The 19,490-nt window shown below is 45.4% G+C and overlaps 1 protein-coding gene across 7 annotated transcripts in view; it reads right to left on the reverse strand.

Moving 5' to 3' along the window:
- Positions 1–19,490, reverse strand: part of LOC146829259 (muscleblind-like protein 3) — a 504,035-nt gene that overhangs the window by 421,765 nt on the left and 62,780 nt on the right. For 2 of the 7 annotated variants that reach the window (XR_014962214.1, XM_085607896.1), the window contains exon 1: positions 6,786–6,971. The exons of 4 other annotated variants lie outside the window; for them this stretch is intronic. The gene's annotated coding sequence lies outside the window, so the exon portion shown is untranslated. Of the gene's footprint in view, positions 1–6,785; positions 6,972–19,490 lie in introns of those variants that run through there. One more of the 7 variants, XM_085607895.1, reaches the window with a different exon arrangement.

Genomic DNA, 19,490 nt, shown 5'->3' on the forward strand with positions numbered 1-19,490 from the left:
GTCTATGCTACCCATGGCTTCTACTTATGCCTGAGTTCTGGGGTGACATCTAGGCTGAAAAGGCGTGTTCAGCGGTGTATAGATGGGAATTGTTTTTTTCTACCACAACCCACAATAGTAATTTTATCAGATTATGGAACACAAAAACATTCAGCCATATCATGTTGTTGTTTTCAAATACTACATCCCTCCACAGAAAGTCTCCCTCCCACTTACTTACTGAAACATTCGGCCATAAGTGAAGCTCAGTACGTTTTTACTCCTTTTTGCACTAAACAGAATCAGTGGCAATGAGATCTGTCCCAAAGCACTCTTCTTACGTGATAAGCAATTCTTCAGGACAAATAGAAAAAATGGTGACTTGGAAATTCTTTTATCGGGTCACAGGACCTGTGATTGATTTTATGCATCGGGAAACTCAACACTAAGTTATTCACACTGAGCAGAAATAGACATAGGACCATTGGTTATAAACATTATGTCACATTGTTGCATTCCAACAGATGGCGTGCACATACCTAATCATGGCTGTCCCAGGCATTGTTATACAGGTTTTGGTGGGATCTGCGACGTCCTTCAATAGATCGAGTAGATGGGTAAATCAGGTCAGGCACTTGACTACCAGTTTTATGGAAGAATTTTCTATCACTCCTGCATGTTTTGAGGGTGTGCCAGCAATATTTATGTGATCTCAGCCAGTGCTGTCACTTTAATGGTGGTGACTGCAGCCTGGGTTCTGATGGGCCTGGAGGTCACTAATACCCTAGCTGACCATATGTATAGGAAATTATCGACAAGCGTGCAAACAGCGTAATTATTCCTGACTAGGCGCAATGGGGGGGGGGGCACTAGGGAGGGGAGGGGAGGGCTGAGGGTGGGATTGCAAGTTTAAGGTTTCATGGAAGTAGACTGTAAGCTCTGTGCGTACCTGGGGGAGCAAGGGGACAACGTTCAAAAGTGGGCCTCCCCACCAGAAGTTCGTTCTTGTCAGTATTGTATTAATGTGCCATACGACTAAGTGATGCCGCCCGGCCTCCGGGATGTGGGCAGTACGGCTGTGTATGCTTCCAACTCACTTGAAATTAACCTGAATTCGCTTTGTAAATAATTGTTTGAACCTTAAAGGAATTACTTCCTTTTTATGCACAACAGAATGGTGAAAATAAAAGTGTCTCTTTCAAAAGAGCACTGTTTTTTTTAGGTCTTGAGTAGTCCTAAAAGCCCAAAGTTCAGCCTCCATTAATGGAATTACAATGAAAGAGCTACGAAGGGCTGGTATTCCTGCTGAATACACTTTGAGAGCTGTTTGCACATTTACTCTGGAAAATCACACTTTCTGTGACTAAGGTATTTGCGTTACAACAGACAGATTTGGGCTGCTATGAGAATTACAACACATATGCTTGTACAGCTTGGGAAATATTGGACAAATACAAGGCCTAATGTGGAAACAAGGGCTCATTTAGTACAGGACTCTCACTATAAGCTTTGCTACTTACAACACTTGAAGATACCAAGAGCAAGTGCTACACAACAAAATGATAATTTCTAGCATAAGTTTTGGGTTTTCTAGGGTGGAGAATACTTTTAAATGCTTTTTAACAGGCAACTCTCGAGTTTCTGGATATTCACAAAACATTTGCAGGTAATTATCCACCTTGAAAATGTTTAGAGTAACTCCTGCAGTGGGCAGGATGCTAAAGGGGATGGAACAGAATGAGGGGAAAAACACTTTCCATATGAAGAAACCTGGAAAACAACAAATGCGTTAACTTTTCCTTTCTGAAATGGACAACTGTTACAATTCCAAATGTGTAATGCTTACCAGGCGAATATGTTTGGGAAGCCGCAACAGTCACAGCTTCCCAGAAGTACTACCAGAAATCTGTGCCACCCCAAGTGAGAAACCTTTTTATCTGTCTTTATGAATCGGGTCAATAGCTCTGGCTATTACTGTGAGCACGCACATATATATTTGTCTAATGTAATGACAGCTGTAACCTAACTGATGCTATCAATAGGTCTGACCTTGGCAAGCCTAACATTTTATTTTTTGCCAAAGAATTAAACAGGCAGTAAAATCAGTACTTGATTTCTAAAAGAATGAGCGCCCGCGCCTGAAGCTCTTCTCAGAAGCCAGTGCCATTAAATGTCTGTGCCCTTAACACCATGGTTAGGTAGTTGTGAATCCACCTCATGCTTCTTTAACCTCCTATCAGACACGCCCTACCCCTTTATCTCACTCTTTCTGGTCCCTGCTTTTGCCTTTTATGACGGTTTTTGTCTGTCTCTTCCGCCTTCTTTCTTTCCCTTTTGTGTGTTTTTCCCTCTCTTGCTCTCGGCAAAGACTGATAAGGACAAGCATTTGTGATGCAATCAGTCTTGCATTTCTTAAAGTTAGAGCCATTGGCATTGTAAATGGCAATGCTGTTCCTTTTACACTGGCCTCGGAGGCCCCTGGAAGTGTCACTGAAGCATGTTTCACAAGACAAGTGTGAAAGAACAGTGCATGTGACTAAGCAAGACCTACAATAGTTTAAAAGCCTGCATTTAATGTTAGCACATACAAAACAGGCTCCTCGTTGTGTTGCTGCACAAAGGAAGCTGAATACATCTGTCACCTTTGCATGGGGTTGCGATTGGGTACACACATAAGGGGGAGAATAAAAATGAACTTTCGGACATGTTGTCAGCCGGGATGGCTATTCGGAAGCAGTGCTGTGCACGGTGCCTCTTGCCTTGCATGTCGCCTGCTCTGAACGCCCCAGAGCTGAGCTGTAATGCGGTATGGCACTGCCACCACTCTGGGCTCGGCTGCCTGTCCCATTTTTGTTCTGATGCACCTATAAGTACAGAGCTGAGGGGACGGCAGAGGCGGTATGTATTAACAGTCCACTGCCTCCCTCAGTGTAGGCACACTTGCAGCTTGGTCCGCTACCCACCGTGCTTAAACTAGAAGAGCGACTGCTGTTGGGGAGAGGCCGTGATCGACAGGCTGCAGGTGGTCGATGCTGCGCTAATTACCTTCTAAGAACTTCGCTTGAAGCTTGGCGCCTGTGAAGCGTTTAATGTGGAGATGTAGAAGTGAAAGTGTGGCGTCCATGAAGCGGACGTCATGCTGAGCCACTAAAACACAGCATTGTGCTGTGAGGGGCGGGGCTACTTCTACATGCCCCTACGAGTCCCTAGCTCACCATATTGACTATGGGGCGCAAGAGATGTGTGAAACGGGACAATGAAAATGAACTGAAAGTATAGTTAAAATATTAAAGTTTATTTATGTGGTTGAAAAGCCTTTAGTTTTTTCAAAAGTTACAAGTCTCCCAGAGATTGGCTGCTGTGACATGTTAGCAGTGCTCAGGAGACAGTGGCAAGGAAAGTGGTTGAGGATGGAGGAAGGGTGGGGAGACGAGAGGCTGGGGCAGGAGTGCAAGTTGGATCAACAGTAAACAGCTGGAGGGGGGGATGGTGGACGGGAGAAGGATTAGCTATCGGCTGAGCACGTTCAGAAAAGAAATAAATTGGTTTGCCAGTCTGAAATAAAGAATTGTAAATATGCTTTAGTGGCTTGTGGAGGAAGACGGCGCTGTTCATAAACAATTAAAGATGCGCTTAAAGTGAAAGCTGCACCATTTATAAATAAAGGCGCAAAGTCATGGTATGTGTTAAAGAGCGGCGCACACCTCTGCCATGCCTTACATTTCAATTGAAAGTGGCGCAGTGGAGAAAAATTTAAGAAAGACACCATGTTAAAGCGCGTGCTCACCTCTGCCACGCCTTTAATTTCAATTGCAAGCAACGACGTGGAGAAAAATTAAAGGAAGACGCAATCCTATGCCACTCCTTAAATGTAAAGTGAAAGCAGCGCAGTGCAGAAATGAGTAAAAGCATGTGCCATGCTGTGTAATAAGTGGAAGCATGTGCAGCAGCAAACCACAAAACGAGATCTAATAAGAAAAGAGTGCTCACAGAGCACCATAAATAACAGTGAAAGTAAGAACACATGCAGCAGGGGCAGTCCTCATGGGAGGATACAAAAGTCCAAAAGGACTAACCCTATTCACGAATGAAAAGCCAACATTTACAAAGGACAGTAAGAGGAGCCAATAGAAAAGATGGCCGGAAAATGGGCGGAGCTTGAAGTACATACCTAAATACAGCATGCCTCAAAGAGACAGCGCAAGTGCTGCCTAGGCGAGACCTAAAAATTATGTGCCGGTCCCCAAACATGAGTGGTGGTGGGCCCCGCCAACAACAAACGGCCCAATTTAATCACTGAGTTAAAGTAATATAAATATTTTTTAAATGTTGGGGTCTCTATGCGGCACGCATACGTTTTTTAAAAATAGTAACAATTGAACCATTGCAAAAATACATTTTTAAAAAACATGAAATTAAAGCTGAAATAAAAGCACAGATTGTTCTACCACCTAGCCTTGGCACAAACGAGACTAATTTTTGGGTGAACCGTCACAAGTGCACAGGCAAAATATCGTTAGTCATAGTGAGAAGAGCCAAAGGCTGATGAGGGCTAACTCACTGACCCATGCAGTATACTGTGGAGGGTGGGAGCTAAATGTGAATGATGTTTGTACAGATCAATGCATGAAGAGGTCTGCCTGAAACGCCCTCGGGATCTCAATACGAGTCGTCCAGAATGTGCGGTGAACATACCAGAGGGCCAGATTTTATAATTGCTACCAGGTATTTCTACAGCAAAGTCCAGCCATTGTAAGTTATCTTTTCTTCTGAAATGGGGAATAACTGCTCATACTCAGATTTAAAGGTTCTTTTATCTGCCAGTATTCCACATTTCAGGTATAAAAAGCTGACCTTTTCCGTCTGCTCTGAGCAAGAGGGGTGTCTGTGGCACTGCCCTTCCCGGTGAGGTGGGTAGGGTCACACTTGTGCCTGTCCGGGGGAGCATTGTATACTCACCCTGCTACTGGTTGGGTTGGGGCCGGGCAATGCTGCTGCCCGTAGCCTCCGCCCTGCAACATGTCCAACAGGTCCAGTGTCTCTGGGCTCTGAATTATCGGATCCGGAGTTTTCAGACACTGTCATTCCAGGCCCAGAGACGAGCATAACATTTATTGGGTTACTTTACCCAGAATTATCACTCCTTAGTTGCTGCATCAAAGTGTGGCAGGTTGTACAGTACTAGCATTCACAACTCTGAGCAGCTTCTGAGAGAGCGTCAGCATGTTCAGTGCCAGCATTCACAGCCTTTAGTTGAATCAAAATGTGACATCTAGTACTGTATAAGCATTCACAACCCTTAGTTGCTGATCCAATTGTGCGTCTCTATGGTGCCAGCATTCACACTAACATTCACATCTTAACCTGCGTCTAGGTGTGCCCGTTTGTACAGTACAAATGCAAAAAGACGATGAACAAAATGCCTAACAAACCAAACATTCACACCCAGTCACAGATCTGGGTTAAATCTATCATGTTTTGCTCGCCATGCCATTCCGGTTAAGGCCCAGCCATATGCAAATCAGTCTCGACCCTCTGCCTCATGGGAACAGTCCTGTCCGAACTGCCAGGCCTGGTCCTCCCTGGTCCAGAAACAAAAATCATGGGATCGGTTCCGGAGTATCATCCTTCATCATCCAGGCTAGCTTGAATCTGGTGGCGTAGCGAGCACGGGTTCCATGTCTGGGCATACCCTTTCCACTTAGGGCGACAAATGCAAAAAGAACAGATGATGGACAGAATGCTAAAACAAATCAAACATTCACCCCTAGTGACAGATCTAGGTTAAATCCATTGTTTTTTTGCACGCCACAGCAATTATTTTTCACTGTACAAGCATGCACAACTCTCAGCAAAAGTGTGCAAGTAGGTTCACTACTAGGATTCACATTTTTTTCCTACTGGTTTGTGTGAGCCGGCTAATAGAGCACTAATTTACAACCCTTAAGTGTTCTAGCTCACACTGTAACGCCATTTCACACCACAGACGCTCGCCGGTGGCCTATATGCGCCTCACTAAATCATGCACAGAGTGCTCGCAGTACCACCTATGAGCCTGTGATCTTGTACAATGCTGGCATTCACTCATTGACTGATGGTCTATGGCTGCCAGCTCGCACAGTATGTCCTTCACTGCTTCCAATTCACACCACCTAAGCACACAGCACTAACACCCCTAAACCACAAGCGTGCCCACTCGCACAGTACTAGCATTCACGCCCAACTGCTCTCGCCACCCTGGTGTCCTGCTCCAAGATGACACAGGGGTATTCACACTTTACTTTTGTGACCAATCAAATGGCAGTCACAGTTTCTGGGAAAAAAAAATTCTAGCCAAAGGATGGCTAAATCGCATCGAGTCTGCCTTTTATTAAGAGAAAAAACAACACAAATAATCTGTCACAAAAACCCAAACAATTTCATATAATGACTGTTTATGCACGAAATAGCAGTGAACGTTTACCGTCCGCCAGCATCAAAGGCGCACATTTACATGCGGAAAAATACTGCTGCTTCGGAGCAGACCTGGAACAGGAAGAGAAGAAGCTGGCGCTCCAGATGCGGCCCTGGTGCGGTCTACATGAAAGCAGCAGCGCCGGCGCTTCCGGCCACATGATGCGCAGCCTGGCGTCCTGTCTAACTGAAGACGCACAGCCTTCGCCCCTGCACACCGGCGCATCGCAATGAACACGCGCTCGGGACGGAGCGCCCAAAAAGAGCGTCCCTGTGTAATCCCGTGTCCTTGCCCCGCAGCCACCCAGGAGGGCCGTTTCCAACTACACCAGCTGTTCACATAGGAATCCTACCTCACTCTGCCCTGTTTCGAGGCGCTTTCTTGTAGTAGAAGTACTCACAAAGCAAGCCCCCTTGCACACTCCTTTTCCGCCGCGCTGTGCACAAATCCAGCGTGCACAACATTCCCGAAGGAACTGGGTTCATTGCGAAAGAGACATGCCGCCGTTGCTGCCAATGCAGAGTGCCGCCCAAACCTGAGCTGTTTCTTGCGAAAGTCCCACCCTTGCGGGCCTGCCAATCAAACCCGCATCACGAGGCCGCTTCCTCGGGCTGAATACAGTTCCCTATTGACTCAGATCATGTCTGCAGCGTGCAGCGCTCTCTCTCTCTGCACGACTCTGAGGCACAGATCAGATTACGCGGGGACACTCTCACTGAAATTGTGCAGCCGGGCGTTTGCAGACAAAAATAAACAGCATTTATGTGGCAATTGAAATGCCCCTCCCCAATCAACGTCTGCACCCACAGATCCATTTCAAAAGGCTATAAAGCAGGGAGGTTGTGTAGCTGGCTCCTGTGTTGCATTTTCAGGGCATTATGGGAAAAAGAAAGCAACCGGATCCCACGGTGGTCTCTGCTAAGACTGGCAATCCATCTGGAGAGGCCAGAGACTGTGGCGTGGGCCATGGGCGTCCGCAGAAATTTTTCCAGGGGGGGGCGAACCTGGCAAATGAAGGGGCGTGGCTAATGTTAATGGGGGCGGGGCTAAAATGGCAGACAATCCGGATCGGGTAATGTTCAGGCCAACCTGAGAAAAACAAGCATTGGCATAGCCAATAGGTCTCGCCTTTGGGACCTTATGACTGACTCACTGACTGAAGAACTTATATAGCGCACTTCTGCCAAGGCGTCTTGGCGCTGGGTAAGTATGATGCCGGCAGTATAAGTATTTAGTTCTGCAGCAGGTCCCAAAGGCGAGACCAATTGGCTATGCCAATGCTTGTTGTTATATCTGGGCATGTTGAGAGGCTAGGGGACTGGGTCTCGATGTCAGGTTGGGAGCACAGCAATGACCTACTCAATTTGAATGCGTAGATAATACAACCGGAGGGGTGAAATGAAAGGTTCACTACCAGGAATAACAGGAAAGTAGAAAGTTAGGCTGGTTAGAAAGGTAAGGAGGGGTAGAGGCAGGCATGGTGGTGAGGGGAAAAACAGATGCATGCTAGGAGAGCGCTGTGAGGGAGTGAGGCGAAATGGGAAGAGGCACTGAAGGTGGGTCGGGTAAAGACCGTAGTGAGGCAAACAGAAGGGTAGCGAGGGGTGAAGGGTCGACAAAGAAGTGAGGTGTAGAAGTAAAAGATTCAGGAGCAGAGACAGGTAAATCAAAGCTGGAGAGGGGAGAATAACGCAGTCGTAGAACCAGAGAGGGCCAGGTAGAGAGAGGGAGAGGTGTGTCAGAGACAGGTAGAGACAGCTGAGGAAGAGGGAATAATAACGACTGAGGTACACAGGCGAGGTAGAGGGGTGCGTTGATATAAAGGAAGTGCAGAGATGTGTCACAGATGTTACTGAAGAGGAAAAGAAGTAGAGCTATTGAGAAAGAAGTAAGGCACAAAAAGAAGTAAGGGGTGAACAGAGGTAGAACGAGTGGAAGGGGAGAGAACACGTAGAAGATGAATGGCAGGGTAAAATGAGTGATCAGGCAGTGAGTGTGAGGAGTGGGATACAGAGGCATATGTGGCAGTGAGCGCGAAGTGCGGGGTACAGAGGGATATGTTGTGGCAGTTAGCGCAAGGTGTGGGGTACAGAGGGATATGTCGTGGCAGTTAGCGCGAGGTGTTGGGTACAGAGGGATATAAGGCAGTGAGCGTGGGCAGGGCCGACTTTAGCGCTCGTGGGGCCCAGTGCGATAATGCTTTTTGGCACCCCCAATGACCACCTCCACTACAGGTTCTTCATAACCATCCTTTCACAGCGCCCCTCAAGCCTCCGTAACCATTCAGTCTCAGGTGCATTTAATTCATTTTATAGCGCCGCTCCTATCAGTGTAAGGTGTCACAACACTTTACATCACACAGATTACATAGAGACAATCAATCATAGGTGTGTAAATCAGTGCATAGGAAATGTTACATAAGAGAGAGGACAAGAAGGTGTAGGAGTCACATGTCATCCATACAGGTAGGCAGGATAGTTTAAGAGTGCTTGGTCAGGAGAATCAGAAACCTAGAATTTAAAACCTAGCACCATGAATGGGGGGGTTCTCTTTATTAATAAGAATTGATTTCTACCCAAATTAACCCATTTTGCCACATTAGGATAATGAAAAACTGGGGGGAAATCATAACGCTCTAGCCCAGTTTGCATGCATCTTTGCTAACAGTTACTTGCTCACTGTTCCACATTAGGATTTTAACTCATAAAGAGTTATCAACAATATGGTCTCTCTGACAAAAGTGTGACCCACTGACCTATTTACATTACATTATACGCACTTTGTGAGCTGCACGTTCTTTGCAGCAAGCATAGTAACCCTCTGCGCTACCTTAGGATGAGTAGAAACTTCCACTACACAAAACTTTGATCTCTCCCTCTCTCTAAGGAAGTGCATTAATCACTGCAGTCATTTAGACATTTTTATAGGTGGCTGAAAGTTTCTAGGAGTCCAGGAAAGAAGCAGGTGCTTTTAAAATCATCATATTAGGGCCCCCTACACGAAGTCAGCAGCCGGTGCGGTGGCACCGGTCGCACCGCCCTAGAGCCGGCCCTGAGCACGGGGAGTGGGATACAGGGGGATATGAGGCAGTGAGCGTGGGGAGTGGGGTGCAGGGGGATATGAGGTAGTGAAACACAGGGTCGGGACGTCCTGCCAGACATGATAGGGTGCATACTGGCAGATAGATATGTCATTGACACAAGTCTGTGTACGTTTTAGTGGGATCTGAAATCCGGTCTATGCTGCAACCTCGGTTTTTGACTTGGGAGAATAATGCATCGACCCCCCCCCCGAACTTCATTCAGAAGACCCCTTGCTCTCAGGCTACAGAGTGTTCAGGGTTTAGCGCTGGTGGCGTCCTGTGCGACAAAGTTTGTTGGCGCCCCCCATGGGCGCTCCCCACAGACTCCCACACTACTACCCTTTAACAGTACAGTACCCCCTCAAGTCTCCATAACCACTCTCTCTCAGATGTATTTAATAGTGCCACCTGTACCAGTTTAGGGTGTCAGAGCACTTTACATCGCAAACACTACTCAGATGCAATCAATCATAGGTGTGTAAATCAGTGTATAGGAAATGTTACATGATACAGAGGACTACAAGGTGTAAGAGTTGCATGTCATCCATACTGGTAGGCAGTATAGTTTAAGAGTGCTTGGTCTGGAGAAGCACAGACTCAGAAAGTAAATCAGAACCCGATGGTTGGAGGTTACATTTCATAATGATGATTTTTTTTTACCGAAAGGATCTCTCTGACAAAAGCACTGACCTATTTAAACTATATGCATTTTGTGATCTGCATGGTACACATTCTTTGCAGCACACACATTAACCCTCTGTGATACATAAAATGAGTTAAAAATACCACTTGACAAAACGCCTTTTCTCTCCAGGAAGAACATTAATCACCAAGTTATCTTGACATTTTTATTTTTGTATGACAATTGCGGAGGCCGGCAATGCAGCAGGTGCTTTTAAAACCATAAAATACTTCCAAATAGGCGCCCCCTCGAAGAGTCAGCACCCAGTGCGGTGGCACTGGTTGCACCGCCCTAAAGTCGGCTCTGAGAGTGTTAAAAGGAGGTCTTTATGTCCAGACCTAACCACTCGTGCTTGTGGCGCGCAGCTCAAACCGGCCATTGTCATTCTGTTTGTGGCAATCAGCCGCAGACAGAATGACAATGGGCGGGAGGGGCAGCGAGGAGGAGTGCGAGGCGCCCTGTCAGGGAGTTGAGGCCTCTGGCAGGGAACACCTCTGCTCCCTGCAGGGCCCGTAATCCCGGAAAAAAGGCGTCCGTAAAAGCATAAGTGGCCACAGGGGGGGCAAGGAGGAGCGTCCAGGGGGGGGGGGGCAAGCGCCCCTCCTTGCCCCCCCCTGCGGACGCCCATGGCGTGGGCAAACAACTATTTCTGATCCAAGCGGGGCTCGTGATTGGCTAACACTCGGCCTGACGCCAAAGAATTGGCTAACAATCAGAAACATTCCATCAGTTTGGCGCATCGAGAAGAAATCATCCTGAGTTCACGCAACGCTCCAAAGTTAGCGATTTAAAGAATAAAGTAACCCTGATCTTGCGGGATCACGTAGGCCTGTTTTACAATGGCTTCAGACTCTCTATGGTTGGTCCACAATGCTTCTGAGGTCAAAGGATCACACGGGATCACTTTAGGGGATAGGCTCAAGCAGTCTGTGAACTCCTATTCTGCCGCAACTTCTTAAACTAAAAATTCAGTCACCAACAAATCTACAGGACCAGACAGAAACTTTTCACTGAACAGATAAGTACTTCCGGTGCGACCACAATAAACACCTGTGGAGGTGGGCAGTTGCAGCCAAATACATTAGGCACAGCCCCTCTTTTGAGTGCGGGCTTGAGCTCCTTACAGTCCACCTGAAATATGTTTTTTTCATTTCAAAATACTTTATTGAATTCCATAAGAGAGACGCAAAGAGTAATACTGTATCAGGGTTAGCATATCATATATGCAAAGCAAAAATATAACGCACTTGGGGTTCTTAATACATTTCTTTCTATAGTGCTTGCTATGTTTGTCCCTTTTAGATTGAAAAGCACTTGAAAGAGCCCAAAGCAACAAACGGGAAGCATTTCTTTGTGATACACAAGGCGCAACGGTATAGTTTTCTAAATTCGAAACCGTTCAGTTTTGAAGTCGCTTGAGCAGGATCAAGGGACGTGTCAGCGGGGTGCCGAACATATGACTTTCTAAATAGTTAACAACCTTTTTAAACCTGAAACATGTTCTAAAGTACACATTTCACCTTACTCCCGTTAAATATGTACCCAAGAGCATGCACTGGTTTGCGCTATTAACGTGTTCATGACTGTAGGAAAATAACCTCATCCAATCAGACTTCCATGAGCTTTCAGCACTCTTGCCTGAGAGTGGAGAGTCTGAAAGTATCACAAGGAGGTGAATATCAGGATACAATGTGAAGAAGACATGCAGAAAATATCTGTGTATAATATGAAGCAGAAATGCAGTAACAAGTTGTGTATCAATGTGAAGTAGAAATCAGTACATATTACGGCGTATCACTGCGAAGCAGAAAGGCAGTAAGTATTAAGTGTATCACTAAGAAGCCGAAATGCAGTAAATATTACAGTGTTTCATGATGGAGCTGAAATGCAGTAAATATTACAGTGTATCGCTGTGAAGAAGAAATGCAGTAAATATTACAGTGTATCAATAAGAAGCCGAAATGCAGTAAATATTACAGTGTATCACCAAGAAGCCGAAATGCAGTAAATATTACAGTGTATGGCTGTGAAGAAGAAATGCAGTAAATATTGGTGTATCATTGTGAAGCCACAATGCAGTGAATATTACAGTGTATCACTGTAAAGCAGGAATGCAGTAAATATTACAATGTATAGCTGTGAAGCAGAAATGCAGTAAATATTGGTATATCATTGTGAAGCCGAAATGCAGTAAATATTACAGTGTATGGCTGTGAAGCAGAAATACAGTAAATATTACACTGTATCGCTGTAAAGCAGAAATGCAGTAAATATTACAGTGTATCACTGTGAAGCCGAAATACTTAACAATCAACCCAGGATGAAATAATGCCCATAATATTTCAAGGTAGAAATGCAGTGCATCTACATTTTAATTTACAAAGCTGGGCAATAGAAACATTTCAGGTTTAATGTATAGTAAAAATACTTTCTTGTAAAATACTACTATTTTAGTTCAAATGTATTAGAATAACTGAATGCAAACGTTGTGTGTGGCTGTCTATTTCTTTGCATGTGTAAGTTCTCTGCTGTTTTATACCCAGCTCACAGAGCACTGGAGGCAGGGAGGAAGGAGGGTGGGTATTGTTCCAAAATAGAGACAGCCTTTGTAAGTAGATAATGACATCCAAGCCCTTCCCGCCTGCCCACTTGCCCGGCATATCTGGACACACAGACCCCCTGAGCTGCTTCCTGATAAGGTTTGATCACTCAGTCGTCATTAATGCCCAGAGTCTTTTGAACGCACGTTCTGGGTTTGTCGGCAGCACTGTTACTTGGAGGATTCTCGCAGTTCCTGCCTTACATCTTTTTGTAAGAGACCTATCCCTCCGTTCACGCGGCAGGCTTCGAATGAATGTCTGCATCCGTTCACCTACAGACCACATGGCCATACCTTTTTATTTCTCTCTTCCTTGAGTGTCCATTTTGAAAGTCTTGAGCTTCTGGTAACAGCAGCGGGCGTTTAAAAACAAACATGCAATGCTACTAACCTACTCATGTCTAAAGTTAAGAAAATGTGGCCTCCAGAACTAGACACACTACTCCAGATCTGGCCTCTGCATTAATTACACATCAGTGTCTGCAATGCAATGGCCATTTTTGCAATATCTCTTCTTGTGAACCTCCATTATTCCTTTTTCTCTTCCCGTGACAAATGGGATTAATCCAAACTCTCCCGCTCACATTTGGTATAATTTAATATAATACTTCTCCTCTGACCCTACACTGGTCCCAAGGTATACGAATCAGCCTACTTTTAAAACCTTTTAAGGGGTATCGAGCCATGGTTGGTTTTCCATCGCGGTGATGGAGATACATCCACGAGCTAGCAAGAAGGAGCTGATGCTGAGACACTGGTGCCTGCTCCTGGCTGAGAGAGCATTCCCTTCGTGGCAGACCTGGGACACCATCAGACCAGCAGTTATGCACCATTCTGCATGTGTGGGATTCAGGCTGGGAGGACATCAGCTTCGATCTACCACATACAGAGCATGGCGGGCTAGTCCTAGGAACGGGCACCTCCGACCTCCATCCAGTCTGCTGAACTAACGTGCAGATGCCCATGGCAGATACGTGACCTGCTCTGACACTAACCTTTCCCATCTTGCCACCTCTTGGTGGGGAGGCTGTGTGCTTTAATGACCCAGCACCAACCTGTGAAGATGGGAGTGGGGGAAGGGTCAGGGGTGTGGCCTCAGTCTCTGATCTATTCCAAATGTGTCCAAGAAGAAGGATTAGAACAGTGAAGTATACGTCTTGTCTGAGTTTGTTGTGTTCACTCACAGGATAGCTGGAGTCTCACACATGTCAAAACTTGCATGAAGTGCCCCTGTGTAAGAGATGATTGTCTGCGTCATACTTGTGGGTGGACCACTGATGTCTGGGAGGCAAGAAGAGGAAGATCATTGTCCACTGCACAGTCCAAGAGTGAGCTGGACAGGAGGCGTGGGACACAGACGCGGAAACAGAGGAGCTATTCTGGGTAAGAGAGGAGGGGAAGAGAAGCACTGTCCCATTTCCCATAACAAGAGCACTCAACTCAGTGATATTTCAACCACACCAGGCCAATAAATAGGATGGCACAACTTTGGGTGGAGTGCTTGATTCTTGGGACTACCAAATACATAATAAGTGGCACCTAATGCTGATCGACCATTTAGTAGCGGTGCTGTCCCTCGCAGAATCCAACACACTCTAGGCAAATAAGAGGGCTTTGAAGCAGACATGCACAGCATGTATTAGTAAAGAATGAGGGCTCCAGACTTTAAGGACATGCACCCTAGAGGTCCCCATCTGGATCCTCTTTTGTTATATTTACTACACCTGATCTTTTGGGTGCATGTGTGAGAAGACAAGATACAGGGTGGCATCTGACAAAGGGCAGGGTGGAATCTCTAACTCTCAGAGACACAGAACGAGTCCACAGGTAACCAAACCCAAAACCAATTGCAACAAATCACAGGCTTCTTTGATAATTCAGAGAATGATGCAGTTGAAATATCTTAGGGTATCATGTCTCCCTCAAATGTAAACTTATTTCATATCTTAATCACATAGGAGCACTCCATTCCTTGTCACCCAACTTCTGGATTTTAGTATTCCATTCAGATATTTTGTTCTTGCACAAATCAGACAACAATATATCTTTGGCCTCCACCTACCACAGCATTTTGTACACCCCTTTCCATCAAGTAATACAAATAATTCTATTCCTCTTTTTCTGGTTCTCAATACCTACGTCAAATATTCCTTCAAACCATATATATACAGCGGTGCCCTCCCTGAAGAGGTGCGCGATATCATTATTCTTCACGACAGACAGGCAGAGTCAACGCTCTTACACTTAGATACAACTGCAGCAGATATTCCAAGCCTTCTAAAGTAACATTCCAGCTAAATGTCTCTTATATTCTCACATGGCTGAAAAATTATCAGAACAGGAGGTTGTTTTGAGTCATCGACCACCAGATCAGAACAGAACTAGCAGTGGAGCTTCAAGAAGCAAACTACCACAGTGGACAAGATCCAGCACTCACAACCATGTCCCACAGAAATAAAGTGGTCAGCACCCTAGACCGACCAATGTGGCTATGACAATCTCTTTTTAACAATTTGCATCCTGCAAGTTCATAGTGAGGAAAACATCTACGATGAACGCCTGCTATTGTTAATGTGCTATTTTACTGGTATTTTAAAGGGGGAATACCCTTGAGCCTCTTCATCTTACTGTGCCTCCTATTTCACACTTTGCTCTTCACCGCTGATTACTTTTATTCTTGGTTTTGTGTTTTTAGGTCTTGCCTGAGGCAGCGCGCATGCACTCCTCTGCGAGCCTTTTAGTAAGGGCTTTAAACTCGAAACATACGCTTGTGCGTGTGCTTTTTTGAAATCTTCCGCTATTGGCCTTTGCATGCATCTTTCTAAGAAAGACAGCAAGCAATTGGCCCAAGGCGGGTGCATGTCCCACCTTCTCTGTCCCCTGGCCTAGGGTGCTCGGGAGCGAGCAGCAGCGCGGCCGTGTGCCATCTATTTTTAATTATCAACTGTGGCTTCTATTTCGATCGCCTTCATTTGATCAAGTGTTCACATGCTCACTTAATATAGCCCCATGACTCCATGCACGGTGGGCATTGCAGACATCTGCTTTTATAAGCCTGCGTTAGAGGCTCCTATTTCGATCGCCTTCATTTGATCAAGTGTTCACGTGCTCACTTAAAATAGCCCCATGACTCCATGCATGGCGGGCATTGCAGGCTTTAAAAGGGGCAGACAGAGTGGAAGTTGGCTTCAGAAACTCAGACTATGTTGCAGGGCCTGGAGTTTGGGGATGTGTTTTAGGCTACCAATGCAGCGTGGCCTCGATCAAGACAGCTACGGAGCGCTACACGGATATTTTTATTGTCGTACAACGAACTGATACCGGAGGTGTTGCACGCAGTGCTGTCTTTATTTTTTGGGGATAAGACTTGTTTACAAGAAGCTAGGAAGTGATTCGAAAGAGTGTGTAGAATTACAGCAGTGATAGTTCTAGGATGCAAAATGTACAGTTTAATTTCCCCATAATTTTGTTTTTCATATTTATAATTTAAAGCAAATGGACATTTGGCGAGTTGCCCAGAATCACACAATATTTCCAGGTGAAGAGCTGACGCCAGGATTAGAACCCAGGATCAGCCACTAGACCCCATCCTCATTGGTATTTCGAGACTGTAATTAAAGTAAAAGTACAACGTATTTAATGTAAAATGCGATATTAAACGTGCTTTAATATTTCACGAGGTAGAGAAAGATTTAGTCGCTTTTTGTGCTGAGTGGTTTGTATTTTTGCTCTTCTGCGACCATGTTTTCTGAAGTGAAACGTATTGTTTGGTTGATTATCAAAGACTCTGTGATATATTATCCGTTTCACCACAGACCCTCCTCTTGTCTCCAAATACCACCGGCTCGCAGCCTCTCTTTGTACCCTCAGGTTATGCGTCTCTTTATCCATGAGACTTCAGTGTTCCTCCAGTCTCTTTCCCCCTCTCTCTCTCTTTCTGTCCTAGACCCTCTCAAGAACTCTGTGACCCCACTTGTCCACCACCCATTGTCTCTCTCACCCTGTCTCCCCCGCCCCCCCTCCGTGTGTGCGCCCCTCTGTTTACTCTTTGACTGTGTCCCTCTTCTCTCCCATTGTCCTCTTTTCAGTAGCCCCCCCCCTTCTGACTCGCATTTCTCCGACTGGTCCTTTGCCCTGTGGTCTGTCTGTGACCCATAGTCACAGCGTTTCTGCATTTTCTCACTATGGCTATCATCTCGTCAAAACACACGCACACTTTTATTGTGAACTCTCTTTCTCCCTTCAGCTCATTATCTTTACCCTTCTTTCTCTCTCTTTCCTGTACTTGCGCGACCTTTCTCCCGCTCCCTCACACACCATCTTTCGTAACAAAAATGCTTAACACTTTTTAGTATAACTTTTCAACATGATGCACACAATGCTCTACAACATAGCCAAAAGTTCTGGCAAAACACATAAGGTCCCAAAAGTGAGACCTATTGGATATGCCAATGCTTGTTCTTTGCTTTGCGGCCTTTTACTTCTCGTTATGCTGGATGATGTTTCAGAGAGTGCTGGTCCTCTATGGTATCCCAAGGTGCATATACTGTAGCATTTGTGCAACTCTTCCTAATCTTCTGTTCTGGTAGTGGAAACCTTTACATCAGTGGTCAGACATTGTGTAAAATGTGCCAAGTCACTCCATTGACCACCAGCGTGCTCTTCGTGTCACCTATTCCCAAAGATGAGTAGGGCAGTTTGCAGCGAGACAAAGCAGGGCCACGCAGCAGATTGCCTTTCATCTAGGGAAATATCACATAGATGGTTGTATGACGGAACCACGCAAGTGGTTACCATGCATGCTTTTACAAAGCAGGCAATACAATGAACGCATCATTACCATGCATTCCTTTACCACAAAATGGTTGAAACGACTTGGCTTAGGGAAGTGCTGGACTGTGGAACAGTATAATTTACTGTACCAACTCCAGTCTACGCAACAGTAGGGAAAGTGCTGGACTTAAAATCCAACACCAGTCCAGTAAAGCGTTCCCTAGAGCAAGTCATTGTAAAGACTTGCATGGTAAAGGAATGCATAGTAATGACAAGTTCGTTGTATTGCCCGCGTTGTAAAGGCACTGCATGGTTTTGGCTGCCTGGAAAAGGCTGTTTCCCCACATAGATAGATACACAGTCACACCTGCAGCTACCAAGGGCATGCCAGACGCAGCCATATGCATTTTTCAGCACTTCAAATGAGAGCTAGGAAAGGAGGCATTACAGTAACATGAAGGTACAGAGAATATAGAGGTGGAAAATCCATAGAGCAGGATGTAAAGGCTTTAGTCATTACAGTAAGATGGCAACAGACGTTTTCAGTGCTACCTCTACAGCCTCTGGAGAAGAAGGGTGACTGGAGAACAGCATCCAGTATACTGTGATCACTGCACACCTTCTGGTGACCCCTTGGTATGCCCATGGTGGTGTACAATGGCAGAGACTGCCATGGTGAATCAAGTATGAGAAGCTATCCGCCTCCGAAGGAACCACCCCTTTCTAAGCAATGTGCATGTTGCCACAGTCACACACTCATGGCTGTACAATTTAGAGGTACACCCCATGAGTACATGAGCACATGTACAACAGTCACACACTCGTGCCTGTGCATTTCAGAGGCACATGCATGAGCTGTGAAATGAGCACACGTTTTTTTGTACATTTAATTTTGCCTGAACATACACAAATAAAGATTTCTGCAAACAGAAGGGAACAACGATGCTTGGTGAGTTGAGTTCTGCTTATTTCATGTTTGTTTCTGGCATTGGTTACAGAGCTGTCTTTGTATTATGTGATACTGTACGCGATAAAACCATTCCCCTTGCACATTTTTGGCTTCATATGTAATTTGAAGTTTATTTTAGTAGCCACCCAGCACTTCTCTATGGACTCAGCTGGCCCCACAAAATTGTTGATCTGACCAACAGTCCATCCTTTTTTTTCAGCTAGGCAGAGGTGTGGCTGTGGTACTTACTACGGGGTTCTCTTGTTTGTGTCATGAAAAAGCGCATCAGTTAACGATAACCCGGACAACACAATCACAACAAAGTATGGAACCAAATAGCCCTCTTCTAAAGAGCTGCAAGGCCATCAATAAACTCAAGGTCAGAGAAAGAATCTATTTACATGTACAGCTATCTATCTTCATCTCTGTCCCTCAGTACGTCTACCTGTCGGCTTGTATATATCCATCTGTGTATCCATCAGTACATCTATCCAGCCACCTGTATACCTATCACTCTGTACATCTGTTTGTACACCTATTCAACAACCTGTACATCTGTCCAATGGCCTGTCTAGCTGTACATACATGTACCAGCACATCTATCTAAAAGGACGTCTATCTAACTATACATCTGTCCATAGCTGTATGCATCTGCACATCTGTTTAACTGTATATCTGTAAAGGAAAAATATGTTTCTTGGAAAGAAGAAAGAGCTCAGATTCACACAAACACAATTCACTCAGGCTCATAAATCCCTGCAAGCAGGGAGTGCCCATACACTAGAAACACTTCACTAAAATACCACCAGGCCCAAAAATGTAGCGTCAGAGACTTTATGTATGTAAAAAAAAAAAAAAATTATAAATTAGGCATGCTTTATTTATTTTTGGTCTAGAACCAGCTGACACGGGTTGTATATCGACACCCAGTGCGTAGACCTAGGCATAGAGGAGGCGGGCCCACTGCTGCCA

The sequence above is a fragment of the Triturus cristatus genome, chromosome 5_2 (assembly GCF_964204655.1).
Source record: "Triturus cristatus chromosome 5_2, aTriCri1.1, whole genome shotgun sequence".
In the NCBI taxonomy this organism is placed as follows: Eukaryota; Metazoa; Chordata; class Amphibia; order Caudata; family Salamandridae; genus Triturus; species Triturus cristatus.